This window comes from Anomaloglossus baeobatrachus, chromosome 11 (assembly GCF_048569485.1).
Source record: "Anomaloglossus baeobatrachus isolate aAnoBae1 chromosome 11, aAnoBae1.hap1, whole genome shotgun sequence".
Taxonomy (NCBI): domain Eukaryota; kingdom Metazoa; phylum Chordata; class Amphibia; order Anura; family Aromobatidae; genus Anomaloglossus; species Anomaloglossus baeobatrachus.
In genome coordinates, this window is record NC_134363.1 from 167,309,313 (window position 1) to 167,325,569 (window position 16,257).

The following is a 16,257-nucleotide window of genomic DNA, read 5'->3' on the forward strand; positions in this document are numbered from 1 at the left end:
AGGTTATATTATATGCTGGGAAATATCCATATTTAGTTGTGACACACTTTTTCTATACAGTATAATGATGAATGTTAGAATTTGTGCTGCCAAATAACATCATCAGCCCTAAATGTATTCATTATTATTCATAGCATAAAGTACCGTGCAAATTTATCCACTGATGATCTAATACACTATTTATTTAAGTGCCCATTAAGTGTCACTAAAAGCTAATTGTGCCTGCTATATAGTGTATGTGCAGCCGTATTTCCCCTTGTATTGACAATATATGAGCTAAGCAATGTGTATCTTGTGCACACTTTTAATTTCTTCAGCATTTAAATTGCAGCACCAAGAATTGAAAACTTGTAGAATTATGGAATTATGGAATTTTTTAATTAAAAAATTGAAATAATGGTTCTATCGGTTGCTATCAATGAGATTATTAATTGTTTTTGTAAAAAAAAAATTTGCCTTGCAAAATGAATTTGAGCAAATCATCAAGATCCGCTGCTGGCAGCGCCTTTGTAATCATGGATCAATTATGTCTCAGGTGAGCTTGTTGGGATCCCAACTCCAGGGAATATCGTGTGGGGGACATAATGTACGGTAGCTGGACCCTATAGTATTCATTCCAGGGGCACCAACAGCTTATAAATACACCAATTTGGTAATGGAACCATTTGGTGTCGCCATTTCTCCAAAGTCAACCAGAAGCCGTTGGTCAACACATCGCCAGGCCACATGATGCGTGTTCTACTGTGAGCAACCTGTGTGGCTTAAACATACAATTATGGGCTACAGCATCTCAAGACTTGACTCCCATTGAGCACATCTGGGAAGTCATTGATTGATGATTATGTGCCGCCCTGGCAAAACCAGGGTGTCACAGAGGTCTGCATACATCTTTATGGTGCAGAGCTCACTCTCCCTTGGGGAGTTTCTCACACCAATACACATCAGCCAATCAGGCCCCTCTCACCCCCTCCTCAGTAAAACGGGAGGGGGAGAGAGGAGCTTGGGGAGAGCAGAGTGTAGTTTCAGTCAACCTGCAGGAGGAGAGAGGTCCAGTAGCAGCCCCTGTGTGGGGCTAGGAGAAGTGGCAGTGAGTGCCTCAGGAATAGGCCAGCCGCTTCCTGTGTACAGAGCAGACACAGACACCAGGCAGGAGAAAAACACCCGAATTACACACATGGGTGTGGGACCCGTTCTCACAGCAGCCTTGGGCACCAGCTACCAGCAACTTGGTTAATTCTTGGACTTGTGTCAGTTATTGCCTTATACTGTGAGTACTCCTGCACCACCCGGTCCAAGCCGTGGACTGCACCCGTTACTCCCCAATCCATCACACCGGGGTCCTGGGACATCAACACCCTACCCGTGGAGGGAAAATCACCACCTTGCTGCCCATTACCATCCCCGGGATCCTGTGACCGGCAGCGGCGGTGCTCCATTACCTCACCGCACACCACGGGTGGCGTCACGGAACATAGACTACCAAATCTCCCCTGTATATAATCCCCTTTTTGCTGTGGAGCCTGGGATCACAGACCGGGTCATGCCACCGTACACCTACAAAAGTGACTCCTTGGCCCGGATCTGAGTACCCCCTATCCCTGGGCGACAGAATTACACAAGAGCTGCCAGTGGAGGATCTTGATGATTTGCCCAAATCATTCACCGCAGTAGATCCTTCCTCAGACGACCATTAAGAACCTCCCTGATAAAAGTCGAGTATGTAAGTGTGGAGATTTCAGGAAGTAGCTCAGACTCCAGACTGAATAATCAAGATATTTTAACATTTTAATTCCCATTTTTCCATAATTTCCAGATCAGTAACATGGTGGCCAATCCTGTGATTTCCAGAATGCCATGACTTGTCCTTCTTGGTCTTGCAGTCACAATTTTGAAAAGTGTGTCAGCAAAATTCACTCCTCCTATGCCCTTGGAACTCCAAATTAATAAGATTTGTTTTACAAGCGCTTGGAGAAATCAATACAGCACACACCATCTACGGTGTACTGAAAGTTTCTGCTTTATTAAATCATGTGACCAGCTTATATAGTACCTCAAACAAAGAAATTACCATGCACCAATAAGAGCCGCATGGGTGTGTGTACTGTTATGAAACCTCCTCACCCATCAGTGTTGTCTAATAACTGACATCATTCAATTATAAGACAAGATGGTTTCTATAGAATACAAAATGGCTTGTATTCACTTACAAGTGTGTGTGTATATATATATTGTGAGATAGTGGGGCCATTCATATGTGACGGACGGTATGTATCTCCCAGAATGTGTACAGAAACATATTAGAGCCCTACATAGTGGTCAGTCCACTAACCTCCAGGCCGGGTTATGCAGGTGGCTCATGGCCACAGTTCTCATTTAAAAGGTCTTTGTAAAGGCCTGGGTGGGGCAGAGTTGCTTTGTAAGGCCCCTTTCACACGTCAGTGATTCTGGTACGTTTGTGCTTTTTTTTAAATGTACCAGAATCACTGACATACGCAGATGACTCGCCCACCCCAGGGCTATGGGACACCCGGTGCCGGGCCGGACTAGTCCGGTGGTAGTCAGTGGTGGCTGGGCCCGGCTCCGTGGCCCTGGTGGGTGTCAGTGGAATATGTGGCTTGGTTGTTAAAGTGTGTGTTCGTGACGCCACCTGTGGTATGCGGCTAATAAGCCGCCGCTGCTGTGTGAGGCCTCCGGGATGATGTTGTGGCAGCAATGGTAGTACTGCTCCCCACAGGTGGAGCAATGCCCGGGGCACAGTTGGTGCTTGTGAGTGTCTATGCAGGTGAAATGACAGAGGCAACTCCAAGGGTGCAGTTCAAGTTCTTTACTCACAGTTCTTTTCAGGGCAGGCAGGACCCTTGGACTGCTGAGACCACTGTCAGGGACCTCCGTCTTCTGGGTGATTCAGAGTGTGAAATCCGGTACCCTCTCTCTTAGTGTCTCTTTCTTTGCTGTCTTCACTAGCCTTGCCCGAGTTAGGATGGCCCTGGCTTGGCCTCCATTACAGCCTCCAGGCTGGGGGGGTCACCTGTCGGCTGATTACCCCTTTTCTGAAGGGCTGCTCTGGGTTCTGGCCCTGGGATCTTGCAACGTCCCTGGGCCTCGGTTTTTACTGTTTGGAGATTGTCTTTTCACTCCTCCAGTCTCTAGGGACCGTCCCCTGTCGCAGCTAATCACTCCACCGATGTCACTGTGGACCAGGCCACCACAGCCTGCAGCTACTCGTAGCGCCTCTGGGCCCTCGGCTTCGGTACCCAACAAGGACAGCTCGTGGTACCTACAGGACTACCCGCGGCCCTGCGACCCTTTCTTTCCTTCTCTTCTTTCTCCTCCTTGCCTGCCTCCAGCAGGCCTCCTCCTCCCTCCTTCCTCTCGTTCTTCTCCTCCAACTACATGCTCACTCCTCACTCTCTCACTCCCTGAGCGAACTGACTAAACTTGACCTTCCTATCTCTGTCTGCTCTCCTTGGCTCCTCCCACCTCCCCAGTTGCTAAGCTACCACCCTATGGGAGCAGGGATGGGTCTTACAGCCCCTCTCAGCATGCAGCATGGGAGGGTTGCCTGCCACTTTCCCTGGTCCTGTGTGTCCCTAGCAATGGGTGTAGTGTGGATTTACCAGGGGACCGGAGTTCACTCCCTTCCTCTCCCAGAATGGGCATCACACCGCAGATGGGGTGCAATGACCTGTGGCGACGGAAGCCTCAGGGGCGCCACACAGACCTATTATAATGAATGGGTCTGCTCACACGTCAGTGATTTTTCACTGCACGTGTCTCCGTGTGGCGTACCCGCGTGTGCGTGATTGCCGCACGGAGACATGTCCATTTTTTTCTGGCATCACTGATGTCCCACGGACCACACAGTGGTGTGGTCCGTGAAACACGTGCCAGAAAAAAACGTGCATTTAAAATAAAAATCATTTTTACTTACCCGGCGTCCAGCGATGTCCTCTGCAGCCCGTTCTCCCTGCTGCTTCTAAGCCGGCTGCTTCTGAGCCGGCTCATTATTGTCGCGCATATTCATTATGCGCGACACAGCCGACCCGGAAGCAGCTGCTGCGGGGGTCACCGCCGGCCGGATGCTGCACCGCGGGAGGATTCAGCACCATGGACAGCGGGAGCGTGCACAGGTGAGTTGTTTTCTAAGTGCAATCACGGGCCACGGAGAACGGAGCCCGGATTGCACTTAGACAACCCACGTGTGCCGTGAATCACAGCACACGCAGGGACATGTGCGTGTTTTACACGCCAGTGAAAAACGTCACTGTTTTTCACTGACGTGTGAAACGGGCCTTAGCTGCAGAGCAGGAAGCTGAGGAGAGTTCAGGCCTGTGTGGAACTATAACACAGGTCTGTGGACCCCCGGGAATAGCAAAACGGGGTATAGTAAGACCGTCTCCTACGGCAAGCAGTGCCTGTGTGACGGGGAATCGTATGGACTGTGAGTAACCCGGCTGTGTCCCGGAGGACATTTACCTGTTCAGCAATGACAATAAAGCCTCTTTGTCGTCCTGGGGGACCCCCACCCCGCTACAATATATATATATATATATATATATATATATATATATATATATATATATATATATATATATATATATATATATACAGTATATATATATATATATATACTTTTATATATATATATATATAATATATATATATTTGTTGTCTGTATGTTATCATGCAATGTCTGTGCTAGTTCTTGTAGTGTAACTATCATCCTTTAATTGTAATAAAATGAAAATAAAATCCAAATTTTTAAAGAATAAAACATTTCTATCTTATATTACATTATTATTAAAATAATAATACAAATGCTACTACTACTAATAAAAAAATAACAACAATAATAATAATAATTATTATTACTAATAATAATAAGTAATAACAAATAAATAAGTTAATAAATAAGTAATAATTGACAATAATAATACAAAAAATACTATTATTATTATTTGTATTATTATTGTTAATTATTACTTATTTATTTTTGTTATTACTTATTATTATTCTTAGTAGTAGTGGTAGTATTATTTTTTTTTATTATTAATAATTATAATAATAATAATAATTGTTATTATTATTATTAGTAGTAGTAGCATTTGTATTATTATTTTTAATTATTATTTATTTATTTTGTTGTTGTTATTATTATTAGTAGCAGTAGTAGTAGTAGTAGTAGTATTTGCATTATTATTTTTAATTATTATTTATTATATTATTATTATTAGTAGTAGTAGTAGTATTTGTATCATTATTATTATTTTTAATTATTATTAATTTATGTTTGTTATTGTTATTATTATTATTATTATTATTATTATTATTATTATCATCACTATTATTACCATATACATAATATTAACTTACTGATCTTTGGGACCATCATTATCCTGAGTGCAGAACTCCGCAGCTCCTTCTGAATGATACGGAGATTGAGCCTTTCTCTGCTCCAATTATTCCGAGTGCATAGATAGATGATAAATTATTTTGTGAAAATGCGGTTAAATGAGTACTATATTTCCACCAAACTCTGCTAAAATAAATAGTGGAGGAAAATAGGAAACTTTGTAATATATGTTATCAGATCCATTTGCTTCTTCTTTCTCCCCTTCCTCCCACCTCCTGGACCCATCATTCACTGTGAAATAACAGCAGGTAGCGAGACAGACTGCAGCACAGCGAGGTGCGAGATGCACGGTCTATTATATTCTATAGAGAGAGGAACACAGCCAGAGTCAAACACCAAAAAACATCCTCCCGCATCTGTTCAGAAAGTATGTTAGCTTATGTCCACAGGCGGATCATAATGAGGGCAATCCGGGCTACTGCCCAGGGCCTAAGACTCTGAGGGGGGGGGATGCCGGGGCTAGTTTGCCCTCATTATAATGTTTTGTGTGCCACCATCATCAGGGGAGCGCCCATCACCTCTTTTGTGACGTGCCTCAGCCACGGCTGGAGTAATAATGTCATCACGCCGGGACCAGCATGTATTCGTGTAGTGCTAAGATGTTAATAGCTGAATCCATATTGGTAGTCTGTCTTTAAGATACCCTTTAAGATGTTAGACTGCAACAGTTATAGTTCATATTAGCTTGTTTTTCTGTAATTTTCCCAGACACCTGGAGTTATAGTTCTAGTGAGAAAATACTGTACATGTTTATAGTATCACTCAGAACAACATAGTTTTCTTGTCAATGTTTACTGAGAATGTGCGAGTGTTTATAGTATAGTAAAATATCTGAAATCGGGAGCCTTTGGCATGTCTCATCCGGTGACGTATTTGTCCGGTGTAGATTGACATCCGAAGAGTTGGCCAGGGATACTGTACTGGACAAATGGAACCTGTTATAGTTTGTGTAACAATTGGTTATGCAAGGATTTGTTTTCAAGTGCGATATAAACTGGTGAAGATTTCAGCGTAGACAGAAGCCTGTTTACCTGTGGAGGGGACGCCCGTGACACCACAGTGTGGATCCCAGGAGTTTCTCTGTCTTTGCTGTTTTGCTTCTCACAGCTGATGTGCCCGGGCAGATGATGTGTGGCTCCTGATGAAGTTTCTTCTTATGTACTGTGTAATGTAAGTACTTTACCTTTGTGATCTATATTATGCAAAAATGTTCGGAATATCACACTATTTCCTATAATCATTTAATCGTCATAACAAAATTAATCGCCTTCTTTAAAGCCGTATTCGATCCCTTTAAATACTTGGCAAAACAATTCGCTGTCCACCAGAAGAAGTGCAGCTAGAGGAAATCACGGGGAGAGATAAGTATTAAAAACTTTTTTTTTTTTTTTTTAGTAAAATGTATGAAATGGGGGTGGGGGAGAGGAAAGAGTATGGTGGATAATTAATTAATATATTTATTGGTCCGGAGAAAAGTGGCTAATCATAATTAACAGGGGCACAGTGGTGGATTATTAATTTACATGTGTAGTGGTGGGTTGCATAGTACCTACTTATATATTAATGGTGGGTGCATGTCTGTATTCAGTGGCACAGTGTGGGGGGATTTCTTATTCAGGAAATATATGTGTACATATTATGTGACCTTTTTTATTTTCAGGAGTGCGGTGATCAATTAGGGTAAGTTCACACAGTGCGTTTTTTGCCACGTTTTTTGGCCGCGGGTGCGTTTTTGTGCGTTTTTAGTGGCCAAAAACGCACAAAAACGCAGCATCAAAAAAACGCAGCGTGTGAACTTAGCCTTAAGATGTCAACGTGAAGGTTTGACGAGATTAAGAAAAAGGTTGTAATCAGAATAGACATCAGTGATAAGTTACTGGATCTAAATATGTATTTTGTATAGGGGCCAGAGCCTCTGAATAGGGAATAGGCTGGGCTGCCGGTAGACACCAGGTACCACTCCAGGGCAGTCCTTGTGATTGGAATGAGGTACCAGAGGGCAAGGCAGAGCGATAGCCAGATAGTTCAAGGTTGGGGCAGGGAGGACAAGGTCAGGGTACAAATCCGAGGTCAGGAGTGGATGGGCCAGAGCCTTTGATGCAGAGGATAGGCTGAACTGTGTGTAGACACCAGGTACCACTTCAGGACAGTCCTCGGGATTGCAGCAGCGGTGAGGGAATAGAGCGTGAGACAAAGGTGTAAACAGACAGTCCAAGGTTGGGGCAGAGAGTAGAAGGTCAGAGTACAAAGCCGAGGTCAGACATGGAGAGGTCAGACAGGATGAGTGAGGAAGCCGGGGTTTTCAGGAGACAGGATACTGAGGAATGCTTAAACTAGGAACTAACAGGCTTGGAACCACATCTGGGCAAGACATAGTAGAAGGAGTTGCTTAAAATAGACCTGCTCACACGTGATAGCTCTGGAAACCTAGTCTCTGCAGGACACAGCAGGGTTAAATTCCTGCAGAGACTGAACATTCTACCCTAAGGCCAGATGGAAGCCATGAGCAAAGGCAGCATTGCAGAGAAGAGCTGCAACAGGCAATTTATCAGGGATACCTGATACAAGGAGACGATGCACGGGTACCAGGGTGAGTGGAGCGTGTCACGCTAGGTACAGGGAAGCACCAAGTGAGCGGTGAAAGGTAAGAGAAGGGTACCCCTGCATCAAGGAAAGGGGGAGATGGTGACCCCTGACCAAACCTATTGCTGGTCCCTGGGGTCCCTCACCACCCTAGAAAGGTTTCGCACCTATGCACCGAGCCGGACACCTTACCCTAGGTATCCCTAGTGCTGGATCCTAAATAGGGAACGGATATGATGGGCTCTTCGTCAACAACACTAAAGGAAGATACAAGGAGGACACACAGTGGGAAATGCATGAACTACTTACCCACAGATGACACAGGCAGGAGCAACGATACTACAGATGAGTAGAAGCCACCTGCTTGCAACCAGAGGTAGAATGAACTGAAAATATCACCAGCACTAGCCCAAAGAAGAAGGAACTTTTAAGCACCAAGAGAATACTGATCATCAGCAGCTGGATGGAAGGTGAGCTCCTGCTGGGTCCAAAAGGGTGAGAGATGAATCCAGCAGAAAAGCTACCTATACCAATGAATACTGACAGCAGGAACAATAGAAAGTCAGGGAGCATTCTGCGCAGCCAAACGCTGTGACCTTCTATTGCCAGAAACCACATGACTGGCTGTCACCCGTAACAGAGAAGCTCCGAGGAGTTATGCGAGACTCCACTGTGACAGCACATAGAGGACACCTTATTCTTACCCTTTAAGTTTGTTCTTTAATAATTTTGCTGCTATTTATTAAAATTCCAGAAAACCCCTTTAATCCACCCAAATCCCAGCAGTAAAATGGAATGTCACTAGAATGTTGTACGCGGTTGTAAGTCGCCAGCCATAATTAATTTCCGCACAGTAAACACGGGCTTTATTTGTGATGCTAAGCAGTGATTAATAATGCAGGGAGGCTTCGCGTCTTCTGACGATGACATCACTGTTTGGTGAGAGACACACGGCGGCTTTCACTGCGATCGGATCATTATCGCACTACTTAGCACTGTACTTTCCGGAAACAATCCTAATGTACGCTTTATGACTAATTGCAGAAGAAAGCGCTAACAACTGAGATTTGGTTGATCTTTATTACTCCACATTTCTCTCCCACACTTCAAGAGCAAATCAAATCAGGATTAAAAGGGCAAGCAGACACCTGAGAAAACGGCTACCGATACCGGTATGTACAAATTACATTTGATAAGACATAGAAAGTTCTTGTGTAATGCATTTTCCCTTTGGCATATGTCGCGGGCGGGGAGGGGACGCTGCGCTCACCACGCTCGGGTCCGGCGCTGCTGCTGCTTCGCTTGCTGCTCGGTGGCTCGAGCGGTGGGCCGGATCCGGGGACTCGAGCGGCGCTCCTCTCCCGTGAGTGAAAAGGGGAATGGTTTTGGGGATTTATTGTTCGTGACGCCACCCACGGTTGTGGTGAGGCTGTGACACCACCGCTGCTCTGGACGGGGATCCCGGGAGCGATGACAGGGAGCAGCTTGGATGTTGTTTTTCCCCTCCGTGGGTAGGGGGGTTGGTTGTCCCGGGACCCGGTGAGGGAGGAATGGCAGGCGGGTTACGGGGCCTGGTGAGGTGCAGGGTCGCGGGGGCAGTGCGGTGCCGCACGGCACGGGGGTACTCACTCAGCCAATGATGAATGCAAAGTCTCCGCTAAAACAAACGGCTGGATGGACGGGTCCCACAGACGGCTGCGATGGTTCTTCTCCCGGTAGGTTGGCGGTGACTGCCTTTCCCTGCACCTGTGTTATGTTCTCGGTTCTGGTGGCTTCCCACCGGTAACCCGCTCCCCAGCTTGGATGGAGGCTGAGGGAGCCCCTTTTGCCCGCAGGCTCTGGCCCTGGGAACTGTAGCCTTGGCGGTGACTGTATTTCCCTTTACGGTTTGAGCGGTTGCCTTCAATCGGGTCTTGACTGCTGGGAAACCCCGGAGGTTCCCTTTGCTAACGGATTTGACCGGTTTTACGGCGACTCCAAGCCTGGTCGGGGTCCGTAGGCCCTGCTGAATGGTGCTGGCTTCTCTTCGCTCCCCGATCCGGTACCGGCGGGCCACCGCCCGTCCCCGGTCCTTACGGTTCACGTCAATCAGCCCCTCCTGCAGACGGTCACCACCGTCTGCCAACCTTGACACCGTCAGTCTGCTCCGCTACCACTTCACTCCTCTACTCCTTAAACTCAACTCCTCACTCCTCTCCTTCCTTTTCCCGCCTCTAGGACTGTGAACTCCTTGGTGGGTGGGGCCAACCACCTGGCTCCACCCCCTGGTGTGGACATCAGCCCCTGGAGGGAGGCAACAAGGATTTTTGTCTGACCTTGATATGCCTAGCCGGGGTGTGTTGTTGCAGTATCTGTGACGTCCTGGCTTGTCCAGGGCGCCACATTCCCCCTTAGTTAAATGCAGACCATCCGCGGGCTGCCCGTCCATCACCGGTTTTATTTTTGTTAACTGCAAAAGATAGAAAACGGTAAAAACATGTAATAATCACAAACATTTTACAACGGTTCGGCTTCCGCTCTTCTCCCACCCAAACAACCTGGCCCTGATGCTGCCCCTAAGAAGTGGGCAGCACCCCTTGACCCTAGTCGAGAACCAAGTTGCCCGAGCGGGTACGGTCTCTTTCAGGGGACCAGCATCCATGGGGACCCCTGAACCCCCGGAGGATCGCCACCGGTTACGGTAGTGGCGGGCCTGGGCCATCCCTTTCCTCCAGGCCCATCCTCCCAAATCAGCCTCTCCGGAGGCGGTAACGGTTTAAGCCAACAATTATTTACATTCCACAAGTTCGTGGTTGCCCTGCAAGTTCTCGGGCTTGTCCGTAAGAAGTTCCTTACGCAACGGTTGCAGAAAGTCCCTACGGGAACTAGTTGCCGGCAACGGCCGGTTCAATCACGGTTCCAATCAGATAACTTCTTCGGTTGATTCAATCTTATCATTCACACTTTTAACTATACTGGTGGTCCCAACGGGGACAACTTGCAGCGGGGCTCCGCTGCCATCACTCTGACTCTTCCGCTGAGGTGGCCTCATCCTCTGCTACCAACATTTCGAACATGCAATGACAGGCCTGTTGGGAGAGGGGTGCCCGGTATCCATTTCCACCGGTGCGCGGGCTATAGAAAACCACCGGCCCTCATTCGTAGTGGAGACGCTCACTCGCCATCTCGAACTCAGAGGTGGGCTCGGGGCCGGAGTCATTATCAACTGTCCCTGCGCCAGGCGGGTTGCCGCCAGCTGCCGCAGTCTCCGGGTTTCCGGCACTCAGCACGTCAGGTTCTAATGTGGTAGCACGGGGCAGCAGGTCAGGTCGGTCAACACTGAGGCGCCCCATAGGTAATGGCAGGGACGATACGAGGGCCGAGACCGGGCCGGGCCCCCCAGCCACAAGTGGCCGATCCTTGTGGGACATGGAGGCGTGGGTCACTCGCCGGCTCCGTCATGTCGGCTCCCATCTCATACATCGGGGCAGTCGCAACCAGCGTTTCCACCTCATTGGTCCACTGCTCCATCATGAGGTATATCTGATTCTGTTGGCGTTGGTTGAATTCAATTACTCTGGCCTTCATCCACGCCACGGTCCCGGGCTCGGGCACGGAACCTGGTGCGATCCCTGTCGGGGCCTCTGATACATCTTCGTTAAGGGGCCGCGACCTCGGCGGCTCCCAGAGGAGCGGTTCAGGGCGGCCCCGAGCGTCTGCAGCCAGTCGGTCCGCCGGGGCGGATTGGCAGGGTACCGCTACCGGTTGGGCGGGTAGCGGGCCTAGTGGTGGGCGGCAGTTACTAACACAGGTAGCGGGGGAGGCGGCAGGGTGAGCGGGTGCAGGCCGGGCCCACCCAGCCGCAGTGGCCGATCCCTCGGGAATACGGGGGCGTGGGTCCCTTACCAGCTCCTCCAAATCTTCCTCCACCTCGCGTCTCCGCATAGCAGCCACCACGTCCGCCATGTCGGCCTCCCACTCCTCCAGGAGGAGCTGCATGCGAGCCTGCAGACGGTTACTCAGTGGGGCGGTCCGGTCTTTCACCCACGCCGCGGTGCCTGGCGCGGGGACTACGGGGTTGTTGGTTGGACTGTGCATCTCGGCCATGGTGCTTTCCAGGAACCCAGTATGGCCGCAGGGTCCTGGCGTCCCTGCTTTTATAGCCGCGAGCTACATGCGGCCAGATGCCATCCGTCCCCCTTAGTCTTTTTCCGGCTCCTCCTCTACAGGGGCGGGGTTTCGGCTTTCGCGCCTCCACTGCTCGAGGAGACGCTCGAGCGGGGACTTTTCGCGCCCAAAATGGCGGCTTTTCAAAATTTTCGGCCGGTCACAAGGCGCACCTCTACCAGACGGCAGAGCGGTAAGATCCTGACGCCAAGTTGTCGCGGGCGGGGAGGGGACGGGGAGGGGACGCTGCGCTCACCACGCTCGAGTCCGGCGCTGCTGCTGCTTCACTTGCTGCTCGGTGGCTCGAGCGGTGGGCCGGATCCGGGGACTCGAGCGGCGCTCCTCGCCCGTGAGTGAAAAGGGGAATGGTTTTGGGGATTTATTGTCCGTGACGCCACCCACGGTTGTGGTGAGGTTGTGACACCACCACTGCTCTGGACAGGGATCCCGGGAGCGATGACAGGGAGCAGCTTGGATGTTGTTTTTCCCCTCCGTGGGTAGGGGGGTTGGTTGTCCCGGGGCCCGGTGAGGGAGGGATGGCAGGCGGGTTACGGGGCCTGGTGAGGTACAGGGTCGCGGGGGTAGCGCGGTGCCGCACGGCACGGGGGTACTCACTCAGCCAATGATGAATGCAAAGTCTCCGGTAAAACAAACGGCTGGATGGACGGGTCCAACAGACGGCTGCAGTGGTTCTTCTCCCGGTAGGTTGGCGGTGACTGCCTTTCCCTGCACCTGTGTTATGTTCTCGGTTCTGGTGGCTTCCCACCGGTAACCCGCTCCCCAGCTTGGATGGAGGCTGAGGGAGCCCCTTTTGCCCGCAGGCTCTGGCCCTGGGAACTGTAGCCTTGGCGGTGACTGTATTTCCCTTTACGGTTTGAGCGGTTGCCTTCAATCGGGTCTTGACTGCTGGGAAACCCCGGAGGTTCCCTTCGCTAACGTATTTGACCGGTTTTACGGCGACTCCAAGCCTGGTCGGGGTCCGTAGGCCCTGCCGAATGGTGCTGGCTTCTCTTCGCTCCCCGATCCGGTACCGGCGGGCCACCGCCCGTCCCCGGTCCTTACGGTTCACGTCAATCAGCCCCTCCTGCAGACGGTCACCACCGTCTGCCAGCCTTGCTGTATGTGCCCGGGCCACGCACCCGGACACCGTCAGTCTGCTCCGCTACCACTTCACTCCTCTACTGCTCAAACTTAACTCCTCACTACTCTCCTTCCTTTTCCCGCCTCTAGGACTGTGAACTCCTCGGTGGGTGGGGCAAACCGCCTGGCTCCACCCCCTGGTGTGGACATCAGCCCCTGGAGGGAGGCAACAAGGATTTTTGTCTGACCTTGATGTGCCTAGCCGGGGTGTGGGGTGTGTTGTTGCAGTATCTGTGACGTCCTGGCTTGTCCAGGGCGCCACACATATTTTTATACTGAATATTTCCCACAACTCTCTACGTCTTCTCGATTTGCTTTTTTCTCCACTTAGGAGCCTTTTCTCCTCTCCTCTGACTCTAACATTTATCCTGCGCTCTGAAAAATGTATAAAATGTGCCCTGTTCAAATCAGGATAGACTGTCAGTATACACATGTCAGACTACAGCTGCCGATTTAAGTCTATGAGTAGGGGATGGTAGAAGGGCAGGGAGGTGAAGAGTGAAAGAGAAACTTACTGTAGCGCCGACTTCCCAGGAGGGACAGATCAGGACGTCGCCTTCTTCGACATTGGGGAGTCTGAACGGAGTTACGCTACTGAATTATTATATTTACTGAAGGGATGCTGACTTACACACCGCACCGGCTGGGTCGGCTCCCCCGACCATCCACATGTGCTGCTGCCTCCTTCCCCTGTACATGCAGCCCAGGTCTCCCAGGAGTTTGCTTAAAGGGCCGGCGTGCTATTTCCAGTATTTAAGGCACCTTCCCATTAGAGGAGGTGCCTGTGCAATACCTTTAGTGTGTCAGTGTCTTGTCTATCTGTCTAGCTAGTTGTCAGGTCCTTTTATCCCTGTGTCCATCACCTGCACCTGAGTCTGTCTTCCCATACCTATCTGCCCTAGCCGTGTCCACCATACCTGTCTGTACCTGCCTGCTCCAGTAATCCCACCAATACCTGCCTGCATCTGTGTCCGTACCTGAGTCCAGTGACTGCCCTGGGAATGGTACCTGGTGTCCACCTCACAGCAGGCACTTAGTTAAGCCCCTCCCACTAAAGGGTAATTCCAGGTCCCCCCTGTGGCTCAGTGGGTCCACTAATCCCACTCGCTGCCCCTCACCAGCTGCAAGCATTTCACTCACATTCAGGTCATTCTGCTGCTTTCTAGTAAGTGTTTTATCTCACCTATGAGCTACTCTACCTACTCCTGCTAAGTATAATAGAATAAGATCAGGAATCCTTCCTGTTTTTGTGTGTTGCCTTAACAATACAATTGACTCTTGTCAATAGATGGATATTCTGACTTAGTTGTATATCCAAAGTCTTTCATTTATAGAGTTGATATTGGGGGTTTGTTTTGGATTGCTGCTTCTAATAGGCTCTATTGTAGGGTTAGGGTAGCAGAAATATTCTGACATGTTCCCCTTAAACAATCATAGGGTTTGTCCCAACTTAGGTGATAGCTTGATCACCAATATGATCACTACTGCAAGCGCTGCAGCCTTTCAACAAACTTTATTCAGCATCAGAACAAAGTCCGTGTTCGGGTTCCAGCACCGGACACTAGGTGCCGGTACTAATCCCCAACTACAATTCGGATTCGCTCATCCCTTATTGTTGTCTCACAAAAGATGGAATGAAAAATGCTAAAAAAAATCATATACTGTACCCAAAGGGTATCAATAAAAACTACAAATTGTCCTTCGAAAGTTAAGCAATCATACCACTCCATCAACAGATGGAGCAAGTCCAGAGAAGAGCAACCAAGATGGTAGAAGGTCTAGAGACCATGACATATGAAGACCGGCTAAAAGAACTAGGGATATTTAGTTTGCAAAAAACAGAAGGCTGAGAGGAGACTTAATAGTGGTCTACAAATATCTGAAAGGTAGTCACAGTGCAGAGGGAACCACCCTATTCTCATTAGCACAAGGGAGTACAAGAAGCAATGGGATGAAACTAAAAGGAAGGAGACAGATTAGACATTAGGAAAAACTTTCTGACTGTGAGGGCAGTCAGGGAGTGGAACAGCATAAAAACAACCTCCACTCAAAAGTATTATGTATTGCAAAGTGTGCACAGTACCAACATTCCAAGCTGTACTATTGAAAAAATGAGATTTTTGGCAAAAAATTGCAATTTTTCGAGCCACCCCGCCAACGTCACGGCAAATCTCCTGGGGCAGTCCTAACACTAAAATATTTTTATTTAAAGTGTGCCATGTGGCCTCACATATGCAAAATTAGGACTGCACAGCACGTACCTTGTGCTTTTCAGTCACCGTCTCCATGACTGATTCATGGTTGTGGGCGGGACAGGCCCGAGCACATGCTGCTTAGAATAAATACCAACCCCGTCCACTGGCTATTTATTCTAAGCAGCATGTGCTCGGGCCTGTCCCGCCCACAACCATGAATCAGTCATGGAGACGGTGACTGAAAAGCACAAGGTACGTGCTGTGCAGTCCTAATTTTGCATATGTGAGGCCACATGGCACACTTTAAATAAAAATATTTTAGTGTTAGGACTGCCCCAGGAGATTTGCCGTGACGTTGGCGGGGTGGCTCGAAAAATTGCAATTTTTTGCCAAAAATCTCATTTTTTCAATAGTACAGCTTGGAATGTTGGTACTGTGCACACTTTGCAATACATAATACTTTTGAGTGGAGGTTGTTTTTATGCTGTTTTTTCTTGTTATATAGGGTCCCAGTTGGTTCTCATCTTGCAGTGCACCTCATGTTTATTTTTCCATCTGTCCTGATTTTTGGCGGTTGGTGGCTGTTCACACTTGCCATCCAACCCCGTCCACTGGCTATTTATTCTAAGCAGCATGTGCTCGGGCCTGTCCCGCCCACAACCATGAATCAGTCATGGAGACGGTGACTGAAAAGCACAAGGTACGTGCTGTGCAGTCCTAATTTTGCATATGTGAGGCCACATGGCACACTTTAAATAAAAATATTTTAGTGTTAGGACT

General features: G+C 48.8%; 1 protein-coding gene across 1 annotated transcript in view; it reads left to right on the top strand.

Moving 5' to 3' along the window:
* The first annotated feature begins 8,968 nt into the window (after positions 1-8,968).
* LOC142256024 (5-hydroxytryptamine receptor 3A-like) overlaps positions 8,969-16,257 on the top strand; it is a 69,208-nt gene continuing 61,919 nt past the window's right edge. The window contains exon 1 of the mRNA XM_075327520.1: positions 8,969-9,168. The gene's annotated coding sequence lies outside the window, so the exon portion shown is untranslated. The remainder of the gene's footprint in view (positions 9,169-16,257) is intronic.